We start from the raw sequence: 19,950 nt of genomic DNA on the forward strand, positions 1-19,950 counted from the left end.
TTTAGTCACGGAGTTTATTGTTTGGAAGCAAAGTTTAACATTATTCAGCAGAATAGCTACTTCAAATGATATGATCTACATTGACTTACACAGTTCTACATTCCCTCCAATTATAATATTAATTACGGAAAAAGCATATTTTGCCTCTTGAAGATTCAGCTTTTACACCTCTTCTCATAAAATGACTGGAAAAAAAACCTTTAAAATATTAACTTAAAACAAGGCAAGTCGTTTTCAATGTATTTGAGAACTGCCAGGCAATTACATTAGGTTTATTTATTTAGTATATGTCCAGAACACCATACCAATGTTTCTTTGAACAGTCTGCATATGGTGCAGAGAAAATTGACAATATTGGGAGGAGCAGGTGATTAGCGTAGCATAAATATTTTAGGCTTTGTTTTGCTCTGCTGTTGTTTTTTGCTTTGATAGTGTGTTTGGATTGAGCTAAAATTTACATTATGACATTTGTATGTGTGAGTAATAGAATATGACTGGAGAAACAAATAGTTTTGAAAGAAACCTCTTCTTCAGGCAGGTAGTATCATCCAGGTTGCGTTTGAAATGTCACCCTATATTTTCTAGCAGTTTTCTGCTTTTCTATCCACTTTCATGATTTCCCTTTTATGTTTTTCTCTTTTAGTGTTGAACACCTCAAGGATGTAGGCAGAAAGATAGATAATACTATAAACATGTTCTTTTCATATAGAATCACTGAACTAAGTATATGGATTTACCTCCCTTGCCTCAGAGAATCCCCCTAAAATGACAGTACTGGGACTTTTAAGAGATGATTCCACACAAAAAAAGGAGAATATAAATGAAGAAAACAACAACAAAGTACAAAAGCTAGAGAGCAAATGTAAAGGTGATAACTGACTTAACAGATGCAAGAAAGAAGAATCGTAAACTGATGGTGGAGAACTCAAGATGCTCCCCGATTTCCCTGACAAAATTCTGAAAATGCTTAGGAATTAGTGGCTTCAGGTTCCCCTAAATGTGAGCTGAAAGCGTGGCATAAATCAAGGATAAGGTGAATATCTATAAGAGAAGTGTCCATTCTGCACCCTGAAGCCACTTCTCTGTGCCCTATCTGAAGATTAGCAGGGTTTTTCTTGCAGAATGAAAAAACAATATCTCTAGGTTGGAGGCTGCCAAGACTGAATGAGAGCAATGTTACCATACTGCACAGAAGGCAGTGAGTGGGTATCTGTCAGGGCACAGCCTACATGTGTGAAGTCTGTGTACCCTGCAGAAGAGAAAAGGAATGGCTGAGATAGGGAATTTGCTATGGTCCGAATGTTTGAGTTCTCCCAAAAGTCTTGTGTTGAAATCCTAAGCCCTGAGGTGATGTTATTTGAAGGTGGGCCTTTGGGGAGATGATTAGGTCATGAGGGTAGTGCCCTCATGAATGGAATTAATGCCCTTTATAAAGGAGACCAGAGAACTTGCTTGCCCTTCCACCACACGGCACTGTCTACAAACCAAGAATCGGTCCTCACCCGACACCACGCTGAATCTGCTGGCATCATGATCTTGGACTTCCCAGTCTCTAGAACTATAAGAAATAAATGTTGTGTATAAACCACCTAGTTTGTGGTAGCTTTTTATAGCAGTTTTTTATAGCATTTTTCCAAAGCAGACTAAGACAAGATTCTATACCCTACCCCTTCACCCGTAGGGCTCTGTCTGCGTAGACATGGTGTCCATTTTTAATTAATACAATATGCAGTATAATGTTGTTATATTACTGAAAACTACATACTAAATGTTGGGACCTGATATTCTTATTCCCCACTTTCCCTCCAAAACAAATGCTGAGACCTAGATTTATAAATCCAGGTAAAAGAGTGAAAGGTTTTTCTCAACGCATGCTTTCTATTGAAAAAAAAATTGTTTCCTTAAAAATACACACATCTATCATCTGGGTAAAAATAAGACGTAAGTAATTAACAATTGTTTAAATACAGTCTCACAGTGTTAATACTGTTCGTACTTGAAGTTTACATGGACCCAAATTAACAGTGTATCACAGCGTTTGGTTTATTAACTGCTCTAGTTTCATTCTATGGATTCTGTAGAATTTTCCTGCTCTCACAACACTTATGCATGCAAGACTAACAAAATAAAATCTGATGGAAATCAGAGATGTAGCATTAATAATTTTTATTATAGTGCTGTCTTAGCTCGTTTGAGCTGCTATAGCAAAATACCACAGACTGAGTAGCTTATAAGCAACAGAAATTTATTTCTCACAGTTCTGGAGCCTGAAAGTCCCAGGTAGGATGCCAGCATGGTTGGCTGAGGGGCCTCTCCCAGGTGACAAACTTCTCATTGTGTCCTCACATGGTAGAAAGGGCTCCAGAGCTTGGTGGAATCTCTCTCTTTTTAATAATTTTATTTCTATTTATGTACAATTTTTCAAGCTTTACTGAGATATAATTGACATGTAACAGTGTGTAAGTTTAATGTGTACAATGTGTCGATTTGATACACTTATATATTGCAGTATGATTACCTCTGTAGTGTTACCTAACACCACCATCATGTCACATAATGCCATTTCTTTTTTGTGGTGAGAACCTTTAAGATCTACTCTCTTAGCAGCTTTTAAAAATATAAAACTGTATGGTTAACTATATTCACAGTGTTGTGAATTAAATCCTCAGAACTTTATCATCTTATAGCTGCAAGTTTGTACCCATTGACCAATAAGATTCTGACTCTTGAGTTTATAATATAAAGAGGTAATAACCATATGTCACATCATACTATTTTATTGCTTCTTTTTATAATTAATAGAAGTTCGATTTTTTTTAACCCTTCTGGGCTTGTTTCCATTTTTGTTGAACAGGGAGAATTATATTACCTATCTCATGTGACTGTTGGGAGGATTAAATAGGATGATGGAAATAAAGCATGTGCCTGGCACAGAGCAGTTGCCCAGCATGTGAATGAAAGCCTTGCCCACTGGTGAGAGCTGGGTTACAGTGACATTTAGAATCAGGAGGGTGAAGGCTGGATACCCATACCCCCTACTTGCTAGCTTGTCATCTGCAACAAAATCCTTTAAACCATCTGAACCTCAATTTTTTCATTTGTAAAACTGATATTATCTCAGGTATTTGTTGAAGAAGTTCAGTTTTTTAAAATATACTTTTGTATGCATGGAAATGATTATTACTTTTAAGTTCTATAAATAGAATGTATCATATTAAAGGATTTCTTAATCTATACAATCATTGAATTTCAAAAATGTAATTAGTCATAATGTATTATCTTTAATATTCTGTGGGATTGCTTGATAATAATTTTTATTGATATTCTTAAGTGATATTGACCTAGAGTATTGTTTTATCATTTACATTAATTACACTTCAGTATGCCCCCATACAAATTGGAAAATGTCCTTTTTTTTCTGTTCTCTGAAACAGCTTAGGTATGATTTTATTCTCTGGTTTTTAAAGATTTGGTAAAATTCCCCTCAGAAAAAAAGTACAATTCTTGGGCATTTTACTGGGAAGTTCTTTTAAATTGTTTACACTCTCTGTATCTTCCGGTTGCAGTTTTTCTATACCATATTTTCTCCAAAGCATACATTTCATCTGGGTTTCCAGATATATATAGAGAGATATATTTTGTTTCTCCTTTATTAAATGTCTTTGTTCTGTGAGTTTCTCTTGACCTTTCTTAATTTGATATTTGTACACTTTTGATATTAGCTAATCTAATACCCTTGTTGAGTATTAGATCAGCTGGGATGTGTCCAGTTTGTTCATCTTTATTTTAATTTTTAAAATAATTATTTTCAGCATAAAGGTAATTATTCCATATTGTAATTGTTATTTCATTTTTTTCCAAATCATTTCATTCACTTTTTATGGTGCTTTATATTTTTGTGAATTAATGACATATGCAAATATTTTACATTTTTAAATTTCTAAATAGTTATCCTTAATATTTGCCAACTTCTCCAGTTCAAATTATTCAGAAATTATAAAAATTGTCTGTCCAAGATAAATTATTATAGATAATTCAATATATTTCTAAGCAATTATTAGAAGTTATGAAAAATAGTGATAAAAATAATTTTGTCAATAAGCATATCAAAGAACATGTTTATTATAAAATTTGTGATCTCTCCTTATTCATTCATATAGTCAGCCATTCAAAAATGTTTATTGAGGCCTTACCCATTACCTTATATTGTTTTTATAATTTTAAAAAGCCTGGCAAAATGACAATATTCATTAAAAAATCAGTTTTACAGCACTCTCTGAGACATCACTCAGTATGTAGCCAAACTCATCTTCTCTAATATGGTTTTACACAAAAATTAATTTATGGTTAAATTTCCAATATCATTTTGAAGTAAATTTTGCTAGGCACAAAAAAATCTGAGACCTGGACCTCAGGTTTATTTGAAAGAGTATTCATACTCTTAATCTTGAATTAAAAAAAATTATTACATTATTCCACAAAAGAATGTAAGAATGTTGTTCAACGTTTTAAAAAAGATTTTTTAAATTTATTTTTGGCTGTGTTGGGTCTTCATTATTGTCGGTGGGCTTTCTCTAGTTGCGGTGAGCAGGAGCTATTCTTTGTTGCAGTGCTCGGATTTCTCATTGCGGTGGCTTCTTTTGTTGCGGAGCATGGGCCCTAGGTGCGTAGGCTCAGTAGTTGTGGCATGCGAGCTCAGTAGTTGTGGCTCACAGGCTCTAGAGCACAGGCTCAGTAGTTGTGGTGCAGGGGCTTAGTTGTTCTGCGTCATGTGGGATCTTCCCGGACCAGGAACCGAACCCATGTCCCCTGCATTGGCAGGCGGATTCTCAACCACTGTGCCACCAGGGAAGTCCCTTGACTTTTTATTGAGTATTTCTTTGAAACAGTCTCAACATATTTCAACAGAGTGAGTTATTTTCTTGAGAATGAACATTTTTTTCTTTCTTCTTTTCCTTTTTTATTTCCTTTGGTGAGATAGAAACAAATAATAAAATGGCAGACTTAATCTTTACATATCATGGAACTCACTACACAGTAAATAAAGTGCATCAGTGGAACCATGCACATGCAATTCACTGGTCCACCTGGCTTGACAAGAGGGATAGAATAGCCTTTTGAAGATTCTCAGTGTCAGCTAAGTGGTAATACCTTGTGGGGCTAAAGATATACTCATCAAGATTCTGTATATGATCTTAACCAGTGTCCAAATATGTTGCTGTTTTTCCCACAGCCAAGATTTATAAGTTCAGGAATCAAGAGTGGAAATGGGAGTGGCTGACTCCCACTGATACCTAGTGATCCATTAGCAAAACGTTTGCTTCCTATCCCCATGACCTTAGGCTGTCCTGGGTTAGAGACTTCCAAAGGCAGCATTGCTTCCTTCAAGAGACAAAATGTTTCCACTGGTGAGAAGCTACTACTGCCACTGTCCACTTTGACCTCCTCATGCCTCTAAATTAGGCAAAGAAGGGGGTTAACGTACTGGGTGGGATACTGATCTTGATTATCAAGGGGAAATTGGACTGCCTATAAAACTTTAATCACTATTACACCTAGCAAAGCCAAGTTTCACAAAAACAGAACAAAATGAATAATGATGGTTTAGTTTATTCAAGTTACATTAACATTAATAGCAGTAGAAAAGTAAACCTACAATAAATAAAACATAAAATGAAATATCTTAGCCATGACTTTCTGCAGTACTGAGTGTGAGAAAACACCAACATTTCATACATAATTTTATAAATAAATCCATACCTCTAGGCTGTTTTGAATTTGTCAGTAATTATTTATTTTTTCCTAAACCAAAGTGTTATATGTATTATGGTACAAAACTTTATAACAAAGAAATGCATATTATGCATATTAATGTCTATTAATACTCATGTATATTAATCCTGTTCCTGGATATTCCATTAAATATAATCATGAATTAATTATAACTTATCATGGGGCTAGGATCTCATAATCAAAATTAATTTCTTACCATATTGTCCTGACCCCTGTGAGGTGCATAAATTTGTTCAAATATTGTGCAAATGCACATCCCACTCTGCTTAGACACATCCACAGAGGTGAGAATAAGCCCATTTCAGAGAAATTTTAGTCCGCTTTTTTTCTGTAGTTGTTTACAGAACATTATCATCTTGATACAGAGTCTTCCTCACCATAATTTCTATCCATTACTTTTACTTCTCTCCTCTGAGGTTTTATTCTATACATCTAATTCTTCTTAGGAGAGTGCCCTTTTGATAATTTAAAGAAAATCTTCATGCCTCCTTCTCCCCCACACCATTTTTCCCTTCGACAGGCAAAGTTCATTTCACATACATAAACATTTGTTTTCCTCACAACCCTGTTCATACCCTTTGGGACACATTCTATGTTAGATTGGCATTTATTTCAAGTCTAATGTTCAGATTGAAACCTAAAATTCCAAGAATGAACTAATTCTTCTCTCTCTCTCATATATATTATATATATAATGTATATTTTATATTTTATGTATATATATATATATATATACATATATGTATTATATACACATTTCATACTGAGAATCTGAGACCTGGAGAGGTTCATAACATGATCAAAATTCCCATGCCTGCTAAGTGGTAGAACTGGGACTCAGGGAGAATTGGTGGATTGACATTTTACAGTATTGATTCCTATCCAAGTTTTCCTCACTGGACATACCACGTCTACCCTGAAATTGTGAGACAGATGAGTTGTAAGACAATACTTACCTCTCCTGGCCATAAGTCCAGTCGTGAGGTCGAATCTGCTGGTATGACTAGCAAGCTGTGTACACAATGGCATGTACACCAAAGCAACCTTGGTAAATCAAAGTAACATGCAGTAATTAATCATGAGAGACTTTGAGAGCATGTTTGTGAGTGGCCCATGAGTTTATGGAATATCAGGAAATAAGAAATTAAGTCTGGATAAACTAAAATGTGTTATGGAGAGAGAGATGCTTCTTTGGTTTAGAATTTAAGTGCTTTTCTATAACACCAGAAACCAACGATCCTGGATACTTGCAAACGTGATAGCTCACCTGAAATAAAAATGTAAAAAAAAAACAACAAATCCCTTTGCAGGGTGTGGAGAAAATGATCAAATAACTCAAAATGTGTAAGAGAACCCACAGGATGACTTTGTTTCTTGAGAAAGCCAAAGAGCTATCTGTTCACTGGGCTCATAAGAATTTTTCTGGTGAAATGCACACTGCCTTTGTTGTTTAGGTCAGCATGACTCATTTCTGTAAGCCACAGCTGATAGTAGAGATAATGTTGTGAAACTAGGCTCCCTATTTTCAACAGGCATGATAAAATTCTAAAATAGATGTCAAGTTGTATCACTTAACCTTTAGAGACAAGGTGGATATAATTACTATAAAGATGGAATGGTAATCAGAAGTTAATAAATTTGGTGTTCTAAGGCGTAGAATAGATGAAAATGTTTCAAGGAATTAAAGATTTTTCCTTGAGAACCACTACATAAGTATTTTACTTGCTTGAAAAGCTTATATCTGTTTTGATTGCCTACTGCAGTATAACAGAGTTACTGCCATTCCAATATTAAAATTAAATCTACAATGAAGACAGAAGAGCAAATCTGATAGAGAAAATAAACACATTTGATGGAATTGCTCAGTATTATTATAACAGTGTAGATCACTACTTGCAGAGATAAGGTGTGAATATTATTATACAGTTTATGAAAAATTGTCTGAAGGAATTTAGTGATGCATGCCTGGGGTGTGTAAGCTTAACTGCTGAGGAAAAATGTATCAAGGAGATAAGGAAAATAAGGCCTACAGATAAAGAACTGCATCAACATAACAATTTTGCCAGAGTGAAAGGGAAACCCATAAAATGGGAGAAAATATCTGCAAATCATAAATCTGTAAAGGAATTAATACCAGAAACATATAAAGACCCCCTACATCTTAATAACACATGCAAAAGGACAAACTCAATTTAAAAAAGAGAAAAAGGACTTGAATAGACATTTCTCCAAAGAAAATATATATATGGCTAATAAACATAAGAAAAGATGCTAAAGATCACTAATAATTAGGGAAATGCAAATCAAAACCACAATGAGATACCACCTCACATTCATAAGTATGACTACTATCAAAAAATAGGAAGTAAGAAGTGTTGGCAAAGATGTGGAGAAATGGGAAATTTTGTACACTGTTGATGGGAATGTAAATGGTGCAGCTGCTATGAAAAACAGTATGGCAGTTCCTCAAAACATTAAATATAGAATAACCATATGATATAGCAATTTCACTTCTGGGTATATACCCAAAAGAATTGAAGACAGCATCTTAAGGAGATAGTTGGTACACCCATGTTATTGCAGCATTATTTGCAGTAGCCAAAAGGTGGAAGTAACCCAGGTATCTATTGATGGATGAATGGATAAACAAAATGTGCAATATGCATACAATTGAATATTGTTCAACCTTAAAAAAGGAGTAAATTCTGACATGTGCTATAGGATGGATTAACCCTAAGGACATTATGATACGTGAAATATGCCAGTCACAAAAGAACAAATACTGTATGATTCCACTTACATGAAGTACCTAGAGTAATCAAATTCATAGAAACGGAAAGTAGAATAACGGTGGGCAAGGGCTTGGAGTAGGAGGGAATTAGGAGTATTTTAGAATAGGTACAGAGTTTCAGTTTTGCAAGATAACAAGACTTCTATAGATAGATGATGGTAATGGTAGCACAGCAATGTGAATGTACTTAGTGCTGTTAAACTGTACACTTAAAAAAAAAGGTTAATGGTAAATTTTATGTATTTTACTACAATTTTTTAAAAAGATGATAAGTACAAAGTGATTTATTATTAGACCTAACATGTTTGGCTCCTATTTTAAAGATTAGATTTAAATATCTATATTATATTAAGAATAAATATGGGTTTTTAGGTTGTGTCACGAACTAATAGAGACATTCTTATGCATAGTGAGTCACCCAGTCAATATACAATTATATACGTACATACATGCATAGACACAAGCATATATGCATATATAAATACGCATGTGTATTTATGTATGTAAATACGTTCATATACATGTTGTGTATACCATAAATAGTCATGTAGTTCAGGCGTAGCTTCACTTGTTATTTCAGATATTAATTGGCTAGATACAATTACCTAACTATTTAGATATAAATGAATATATATATTTAATTTTTTAGCTCAACATATATATATGTTGAGCTGTGGTTTGCACCTTTCCATATCAAAACTTAGCAAGAATTTGGAACCACCACTCAAGAGACACTATAACTGGTTCTGACAGGAACAGGTAATCCCTAAGAATATTTTCAACCAATAGTGATGTCATACGTACGATAGCTGTGGATGCCATGGTGCGTTATCAAGATTTCTTCTTTAAGACTAGAGCGTTGTTTCTTCTAGGAGCTGAAAGCAGTGGCATCTCAAGCTCTTAGCCAAATCACTCTGGAAGTTTCTCTCAGCCTTGTCTAAGCTCATGCCCCCTTCTTGGAGCAGCCTGCGGCCCATGACTAGTCAATGTAGGGAATATAAGTGGTCACCCACTTTGCCTTTAGGTGGGACAGTTCTGAAGGGCTGTCCCAGTTCTAGAAGATGTGGTGGGATCAACTGAAGTCTTTGCTTCAACTTCTGGGTTTTTCAATAATTTCTCTTCTCCTACTTCCTTCACTTCCCCACAGGCCTTCATCACAAAGGAACTTTCCAGTAAACTTCCTGCACATGCCATCTCCAAGTCTTTTTCCTAGGGAGCCCACCCAAGAGGAAGGTCAATATCATGATCCTCTAGATGTTTCTGCTGCCATCTCCCCCAGCTTCCCAGTAGATTTTCATGAAGATATAGAAAATTAAAATACTAGAATGAACATTGGAAATTGATGAAATGTGAAAACATTGACCAGAGTCTGTGGGAAATTTTTATGAACTTCATTTTGAAGTGATTAATTGCAAGATACAATCTCACAAAACATCAAGCAGAAGAGGCAATAAGAGTAGAAAGATGGACAGATAAGTCTTTAATTACAAACCACTGTCTTCTTAACTCCAACCCTAAGAAGAGGCAGATGGCCAGAAACTTAGCCAACTGACTGCGTTAGAATTTTACAAGGAGGTTGTGTCATATTTTTTCAATTCAGTCACTTTCAGAGGAACTAATATTTCCAGTTATTTGAAAATTAAAGATGCCAGTTGTTGCTGCATAAATACAGAGAAGTAGTAAGAAGGGAAGTGTGGTAATATAATGCATTATGGGCTGTGAAGTCAATTTAAGATAGATATTGATGATACATGATGGATACAGGCTCATAAATTTCTATTCCATCAATCCATCCACACACAAATGATAACTAAAATTAAATATGTTACATCTGGTAAAATAATGATAAAAATATTTTAAGTATGTTTATGTTTATTATATTTCCAGATATTTTGCAGATGTGGAATGAATTGCATTTATTTCCACAAAGAGTTATTATAGACACTCTGTAGCTGAGCCATGGACAATTTATTGAAAATTAAAGAGAAATGCTTTTTATAGCTGCTCCCATGTAACTACATATTTTATGCTTTTACTTGCATTTTATTTATGTTGTTAACAGATGCTTGTCTGCAAATGTGGAGATCATTTGATACACTTGAAAAGGGTATTACTCCTCCATTGCTTTGGAGAATGGAAACTCTTGCAATAATGGATGTGATACAGTAATACATCTTCACTCATTTTGGCTTTCTTAATATTGTCTTGTTGTAACTTAAGAGAGTTAAAATTCAAGGCAAGAGTAAATAAAATCAAAATAGCTTGTCAGTTTTGTTATATTAAATTTATTGATGGAGGCAGGTTACAAAAACATTTGCAATATGACTTTTGCTTATTTATTTGAATGATTTTACTTTCTCTCTCATTTAGCAAACCAAAAACTGTTTGTTGAGTGTCACCTAATTGAAGAGAGAATGCCTTCAGATGTTTACTGAAATATATTTATGTTTTTAAGGAAATTCAGTTATTATCTGATTCTCTGAGCTACTTAGGAACATGTCATAAAAATTAGGTAGTTGCAAGCTGGACAAAGCCAGAAATTTGATGACATCTCTGTCTTGAGGAACAGTGTGACTTTATGAAGAAAAGTTATACAGGGGTTATTTACACGACTAAGACTAGAAAAATAACATAGAATGCTCCAAAAGCACCTCAGTGCCTGGTAACAATGTGCACACAACCACTGTCTTTGTTGGGCATTTCCGAGACAGTCATTTTGGAGTTCTTTTCATAAAAATTTAATAAAAATAACATTTTCCATATTATAAAGTTGACAACATAAACATGTACATTAAAATATGATTTTATGTGTCAGATTCCCTAAATAAGTTTGTGGAAAATTTTGTTTTTGTTCCCCAAATGTTATATTTTATAATTGCATTTTTGATCAAGAATCTGGAATGAATCTATAAAAATGACTATGTGTATATAATAGAACCAGAGTTGTAGCAACTTTTCTATAATTTTATGATTATAAGTCCCTTGATCTCTGGAATTATGATTTATCTTTACAGTCTCCACAATATGATGTGTTTTTTAGGGAATCAATAAAATATACATGAATAAATTAATTATATATATATTTAATAAAACATGCTATTGGTTCATTTGAAGTTAATATACTAAGGTAAACTTATTTGTTCTTTTAAATAACAATGTATTCCTTTTATTATAATTAGTAAAGATATTTTTGAAATGATTTAAATATCATTTATCTTTCAAAACTTGTTGAGAAAGCTAACATTTAGGTTGATGCAGTCTTTACCATGAAGTTCCCTTTTGGAGTAAAAGTATTTAAATCTTTACATTGGCTTTGATCTAGAATTTTAAGATTTTCACATAAGTTATAGATGTTGTTATCCTACCACAAATAGAATGCATAGATGCTATCTGTATGAAACACTCAGAATCTGACTTACTTTATGACGCCTTCAAGTGACTGGGGATTTTTTATTTTTCTTTATTTTGCGGTAACATTTAAGTTCTACTCCCTTAGTAAATTTCAATTATATAATACGGTGTTATCAACTACAATCACCATATAATACATTAGATCCTCAGATCTTATTCATCTTATAACTTAAATTTTGTACCCTTTTACCAACCTCTCCTCATTTCCTCTATGACCCAACCTCTGGCAACCATTTTCCTCCTTTTTGTTTCTATAAGTTCAACTTTTTTTTTTTTGAAGATTTCACATAAATGTGATACTATGAGATATTTGTCTTTCTTTGTCTGGCTTATTTCACTTATCATAATGTCCTTAAGCTCTACCCATGTTGTTCCAAATGGCAGGATTTCCCTCTTTTTTACTGGCTGAATAATATTCCATTGCATGTACATACCACCCTGTCCTTATCCATTTATCCACCGGTGGATACTTAGGTAGTTTGCATACCTTGGTTGTTGTGAATAACGCTGCAATAAATATGACAATGCCAATATTTCTTAAAGATACTGATTTCGTTTTCTTTGGATACATACCCAGAAGTAGAATTGTTGGATCATATGTTAGATATATTTTTAATCTTGAGGAAACTCTGTACTGTTTTCCATAGTGGTTGTTTCAATTTACATTCCCATGAACAGGGAGAAAGAGTCCCCTTTTCCCCACAACCTTATCAGCACTTGTTATCTCTTGGGCTTTTGGTAATAACCATTCTAATTGGTGCAAGGTGATCTGACTGTGGTTTTGACTTTCGTTGCCCTGATTACTGGTGTTGAACTAGATGTTTTGGAAGCCAGTCTCTCCAGTGGGAGTCTTAAAAGTTGGGGGTCTAGATGTGGGGTCCAAACCCTTTACTTCTCAGGGAGAAGCTAGGAGTTGGGGGTCCCTCCCATTTGTATGGTGCCGTGTCAGCCCTGGGGTCTGTGTCTCAGCCTTTCCTACTCCTTTCTATGAGGGTTTTTTTTTTTTTTTGCAGCTGTAGGAGTGACCCAGCTAGTTTCTGGATCTCTTTCAGAGGCAATTTTTCCTCCTGTAGTTGTACATTCAGTGTGTTCGTGGGAGGAAGGAAGCTCACGAGCCTTCTGTCACCATCTTGGTCAACTCCTCCTGGTATATCTTAAAGTTACTTATTTAAATGGAACTTAAGAACTTCTAACCAAAAAATATAGATTTTCTTCATATCTCCGGAAACAGTAATATATGTTTCTTTGAAACAGCTGTCATATTCTCATGTGTTTTGTTTTTTTCCTATAGGCTAATTAGTCTTAGTTTGGCTATCATTCTTCATATGACATGGCAGTGAACTACTACTTCATCTGAGTCAGTCTTTAGTAAGTTGCTTTTAGTTGACAGATACCCTCTTTACACATATTCTTGTTTAAATTTAGTGTCAGAAATATGTGACAAAACACTGGTGTCATGATCAAAGCACAGTTAATTGATAGTAGCATTTCCATCTTTTTAAGTAGTAAGAACATCTTAATTTTGCCTGGCCACATTTCTTCACGCCATAACCAAGGTGTTGAACATATTCAGAGTCTATTCCAGACCCGTGCTGCATCCTGAGTTTACAAGGCACACCCTGCCCTCTGGGTGAGGAGAACAGACTGAACACACAAGGGAATAACACCTGCATCACTTCATGTTGACGTGTTATCAAGCAATAATGTAATGAAATATTGTTAGGGTGTTCTATTTCCCCTCCTAAGGACTCCTAATAATACCTGAAATACCAAATGAGAACATTTGTCATAGTAAAAGTTAAGGAAATTAATGGGGTGACAGAGACTGTTGGCTGTCTCTCAAAAATTCCTCACCACCCCTTCATCATGAGCACACAGTTGGACGTCATTTCTCAGTTACTCTTTCACTCGTGTCTGACCACTTGGCAAGGGCATAGGATGTAGACAGAAGTGTTTTGTTTCTGACCAAGGGCTTTTTTTTTTTTTTTGCGGTACGCGGGCCTCTCACTGTTGTGGCCTCTCCTGTTGCGGAGCACAGGCTCTGACGCACAGGCCCAGCGGCCATGGCTCACGGACCCAGCCGCTCCACCGCATGTAGGATCTTCCCGGACTGGGGCACGAACCCATGTCCCCTGTATCGGCAGGCAGACTCTCAGCCACTGCACCACCAGGGAAGCCCTGACCAAGGGCTTTTCAGTCAGCAGCATACTAGCTTCACATGTCCCTTTCCGTTTTGCCATCTGCAGCCTAGGCATGGCTAGCAGGTCTCCACCATGTAGATGGTGAGTAAGCCCTTGGAGAGCGTGGAGTGAGCAGATGGAAGGGTCCTAAGTCTGAATCAACAAATGAAGGAGAATTACACACAGACCTGGAACATGTGCCCTGAACCATCACGTGGGAGAGAAATACACTCTTAAGCCACTAACTTGTCCTGAGTATCTCATGTCATAGTTGGTTAATCAACAGAAAAATCACATGATATGATAAACAAACAGTAACTTATAGGATATAATTATATGTCAAACAATAGTTGCATAAGCTGGATCAGGAGACCTAGGAGTGAAGTTAGTGTAAGATGAGAGGATTGATTAATCAGAAACATGCATCAAGCAGAGTTTCTCTAGCACACGGCCACAGTCCTTTATGCAAACTCGATCATGCACTGATATTTTAATTTTGTAAATGGTCCAAAAATGTTCTATAGGAATACCATGGATACTAAATCATGGGAGAGTCCCATTTATTCCCTAGTGAGCAATGAAAACAAGAATTTTGTATGGAAACTGAAGTAAAAATATATAGTATACACTTGTACATAAACTATAATGAGGGCTTCCCTGGTGGTGCAGTGGTTGAGAGTCCGCCTGCCGATGCAGGGGACACGGGTTCGTGCCCGGGTCTGGGAAGATCCCACATGCCGCGGAGCGGCTGGGCCCGTGAGCCATGGCTGCTGAGCCTGCGCGTCCGGAGCCTGTGCTCCGCAACGGGAGAGGCCACAGCAGTGAGAGGCCCGCGTACCGCAAAAAAAAAACAAAAAAAACACAAACCTATAATGAGCAGCCCTGACAGCCCTCAGTGGGAAGAGAAACATAACACATGGATACCATTTAAATTCATACGAGGAAATACAAATACAAAATACTTTCTTAAGATAAAGTTTTTGATTATAACACGAGTTCATCCGTTACTTGTCAATGTATCTTTTCATACTTCTCCCAAGAATATTCCTGTTAATGCTGTTTGAGAGATTGGCTCCTAAAACTGCCTTAAAGTGATTTTACTGTAATTGTTGCCTTTGTCTCTCATGAGATTCAATTTCATGTTTCATCTGCTTCCCCAATTTCCTGTTGTTAAATAGAAAAATGTGTTCTGATCTTATAAAAAATGCATGGAAATTGACTTCACCAAATGGATAGTTTTTCAGGATATAATCCATCTATTAAGGAAAAAACTTAAAAAGCTAAAGATTTTAGTAACAATTTTGTAACTGCAGTGCCTTCAAATCACTTAAAAAAAACTTAGTTGAATACATGTTTATTTTATATTCTAGATTCTGTTGTTTCCTATGTTATATGCTGTAATAAGATATTTTGTATGTGCTTTAACTGGTAAGTGGTCTACCAGGTAATTTCTTCTAAAATTTTAGGACTAATTATTAACACAATAATTCATAATAACAAATAATATAGATAGGGATGTACTTTTATTCCAGGTACACTCGTAAGCATTTAGCACTTAATACTCAAGTATCCCTGTCATAAATATGACAAAGAGTTTAAATAACTTATCGAATTCACAGTTATTAAAAGACAGAGTCAGAATTCAAAACCAAGCTATTTGCCTGCTGAGCCCATGGTTTAAACACTACTACAGGTAGTGTCCCCAGATCACACTCATTTAATACAAGACCATCATCTTACTGAAAAGGAAATTAAGGCTCAAATAAGAAATATAACTTATCTAAGAATGAACAGCAATGAAATAATTGTTTCTTTCCTTCTTAGAGCATTTCAGTAGGTCTCAGTGCTGCATAATATGAATTTAAAATTAAGTATACCTTTATTTAACAAAATATTTTAACAATAATAATTTTAATAAGTAATTAACATCTGCTTAGTGAGATGCAGCGTAGGAATTGTGATTGAAGTATAAATACATCTAATATCAATATCTGCACTAAGGAGTGTATAGTTTACCATGAAATTTGCAATGAGGTATGTAATAAAAAAGGATTTAAAAAATAAAATCTAGGAATTCCCATTTACACAATGAGATCACAGGAAAGGATTTATTAATAAGATTGTTTCAACACCATAAGTGACTTGTGTCACTACACCATGTCTAGACTGTCACATACTTGTCTGTTACTGAATGTTTTTATTTAGAAGTGACCAACTCCAGATTTGAATAGAATCAAGCAGAAAAAGTATCATTACCATGAAAAATTTTATGAAATTATTTGGTGTCTGTATAACATTTCTCTCTTCAGTGTCTCTACTCTTACCCAGAAGTGCAGGAGACATCAGATCCAATGCCTAAATTGACATCTTACGGGACATAAGTATACAATAAATAACTCCCTTGAAAGGGCCTCAATATCTACACATGATTCTTTTATAACCTGGTTTTTTGGAACATTTCACTTTCATTTAACAGGTGAACAGGTTAAAAATTGAAATATTCTCCACTTTCCCATAATGCATGCCTCTAAGTCTGACTGTTTACTTATCCAGTCCCTCCTCTCTGTAAAGTAACTGCTATTATGGGTCCAGGGAAAGACTCCATAGTGGATATTGCACTGGGGTTGTGGTCAGTGCAGCAAAGTTAGTTGGCCTACCAGTTAATAACCCTTGGAGGACTTTTTACCCCCAGTGCTTGCAGCTTTATTTAGAATGTAGGATTGATTTTTATTTTATTTTATTTTTTAGCTTAGCCATGTGTTCCCTTGCCAATTGCCAAAGCCACACAAACATTCACTCTCAGTATCCTGTTATATTTACTTTGATACGTTATGACAAAGTATCTTGTTTTGAAATGTTATCTGAGATCAATATTAAAGCCATTAGAGTTTTGAAAGTCGAAAATATGGTTCCTTTTAATGTTGAAAATACAGATGTTCTTTTCCATCCCTCATCAGGACATTTTTTTTGTCTGCCTGTGCTTGTCGACCTCACCCTGCAAAAGCAGAAGCATCCCTACACACAATTTGGTTTGGCTGTTCAGACTGATGATGACACACACACTGAGAATGTGTAAAAGGTTGTTGTGTACATAAATGAGGTCTCTGGGGGAAGCAGGGCAGGCCTCCAAAGCATGTCTGAGATGGCTTGAGAGCAAGAACACTGCCTGGGGGTTTATTATGGTAAAGGGGAAGGGTTGGGATGCGGTCCCACATACAGGCAGGGACTTTCTATTTGAATTTCTTACCTACACCAAAGAGGGGAGAACCCAGGCTTTATCAGTTTGTCCAGCGGTGGGGTAGACGGGCAGCAGGAGGGTGAGGCTTAACAAGTGTCAGCAGTCAAACATCTAAAAATGGAGTCAGACCCCGTGTTCCATTTTTTTTTTTTTTTTTTTGGTACGCGGGCCTCTCACTGTTGTGGCCTCTCACGTTGCGAAGCACAGGCTCCGGACGCGCAGGCTCAGCGGCCATGGCTCACGGGCGCAGCCGCTCCGCGGCACGTGGGATCCTCCCAGACCAGGGCACGAACCCACGTCCCCTGCATTGGCAGGCGGACTCTCAACCACTGCGCCACCAGTGAAACCCCGTATTCCATTTTTAAAATCACTTAAATGAATATAGAGAAATACTAGTACTCTTAATGACATCACCACCGAGAGATGTAAGAGAGTACACAGCAAGGTGTTAAGATGGTACGCAGAGCTGTGTGTCTGGTAAGAAGGATCACCCCTGGAAATAATGTATACAAGACACCTGCAGGTCTCAGATGCTTGGATACATGGGCTTGTCTCTGGCCAGGACTCCCCCTACAGGACGACTTCAGGGAAGTCCATCTGAGCACCCCACGTCCCTGTCACACCACCTCTATTTTGACTAAAGATGAAACCCTGTGGAGAGGAGAGAAAGAAGAACCCATAAAGTTAACATTGATCCCACCCATACATGCTCCCTGAGACATCTTCACAATTGATCTCATCATGCCCTACAAATCATCTGACCTCAGTCATGGCAGAAGCCTAAGCCTATTGGGTCCATCATCATCAAATGACTTGTTCTGCGCATGTTGCTAGGCAACCCATCAGTGGGACCCCATCTCAGAGGCCTCTCTGTCCTCCAAAATCTTCCACCATTCTCTGTCAAACTCATAGTCTCTTATTTGCAAACTCTCCTTTATCTTTTCTTCTTTTACCTTTCTCAGGGTGAGCGTCTATTCTTCTTCTCTTATTGAACCTAGATATTTCCTGTGACTATTACTTCTCTCTTACAAACCAATCAAAAATAACTTTTAATTTTCCTCTATATCACGTTCTGTGCACCACATACCATAAGAAGTAGGTAAAGGTCCTATGTGTTCATTGGTGGTGTTCCACGTGACTGTGTGGACTCCCTGCTGCCACACACGTGAGCACACATGACGTCTATGCAATCTGCTATCCCTCCTAGAACGAATGATGTTTGCTGTACTAAAGTTGGCAATTTTTGTGTGTGGAAATTAGCTTGATATTATTTTTTTAACATCTTTATTGGAGTATAATTGCTTTACAATGGTGTGTTAGTTTCTGCTTTCTAACAAAGTGAATCAGCTATACATATACACACATCCCCATATCTCCTACCTCTTGTGTCTCCCTCCCTCCCACTCTCCCTATCGCACCTCTCTAGGTGGTCACAAAGCACCGAGCTGATCTCCCTGTGCTATTAGGCTGCTTCCCAGTAGCTCTCTATTTTATGTTTGGTAGTGTATATATGTCCATGCCACTCTCTCACTTCGTCCCAGCTTATCCTTCCCCCTCCCCGTATCCTCAAGTCCATTCTCTAGTAGGTCTGCATCATTATTCCTGTCTTGCCCCTAGGTTCCTCATGACCATTTGTTTTTAGATTCCATATATATGTGTTAGCATATGGTATTTGTTTTTCTCTTTCTGACTTACTTCACTCTGTATGACAGACTCTAGGTCAATCCACCTCACTACGAATAACACAATTTCATTTCTTTTTATAGCTGAGTAATATTCCATTGTATATATGTACTACATCTTCTTCATCCATTCATCTGTCAGTGGACACTTAGGTTGCTTCCATGTCCTGGCTATTGTAAATAGAGCTGCAATGAACATTGTGGTACATGACTATTTTTGAATTATGGTTTTCTCAGGGTATATGTCCAGTAGTGGGATTGATGGGTCGTATGGTAGTTCTATTTTTAGTTTTTTACGGAACCTCCATACTGTTCTCCATAGTGGCTGTATCAATTTACATTCCCACCAACAGTGCGAGGGGGTTCCTTTTTCTCACACCTTCTCCAGCATTTATTGTTTGTAGATTTTTTGATGATGGCCATTCTGACTGGTGTGAGGTGATACCTCATTGTAGTTTTGATTTGCATTTCTCTAATGATTAGTGATATTGAGCATTCTTTCATGTGTTTGATGGCAATCTGTATATCTTTTTTTTTTTTTTTTTGTGGTTTGCGGGCCTCTCACTGTTGTGGCCTCTCTAGTTGCGGAGCACAAGCTCCAGACGCGCAGGCTCAGCGGCCATGGCTCACAGGCCCAGCCACTCTGCGGCATGTGGGATCTTCCGGGACCAGGGCACGAACCCGTGTCCCCTGCATCGGCAGGCGGACTCTCAAACACTGCACCACCAGGGAAGCCCCAGTCTGCATATCTTCTTTGGAGAAATGTCTTAGGTCTTCTACCCATTTTTGGATTGGGTTGTTTCATTTTTTGATATTGAGCTGCATGAGCTGCTTGTAAATTTTGGAGATTAATTC

This window comes from Stenella coeruleoalba (assembly GCF_951394435.1).
Source record: "Stenella coeruleoalba genome assembly, chromosome: 14".
NCBI classification, from domain to species: domain Eukaryota; kingdom Metazoa; phylum Chordata; class Mammalia; order Artiodactyla; family Delphinidae; genus Stenella; species Stenella coeruleoalba.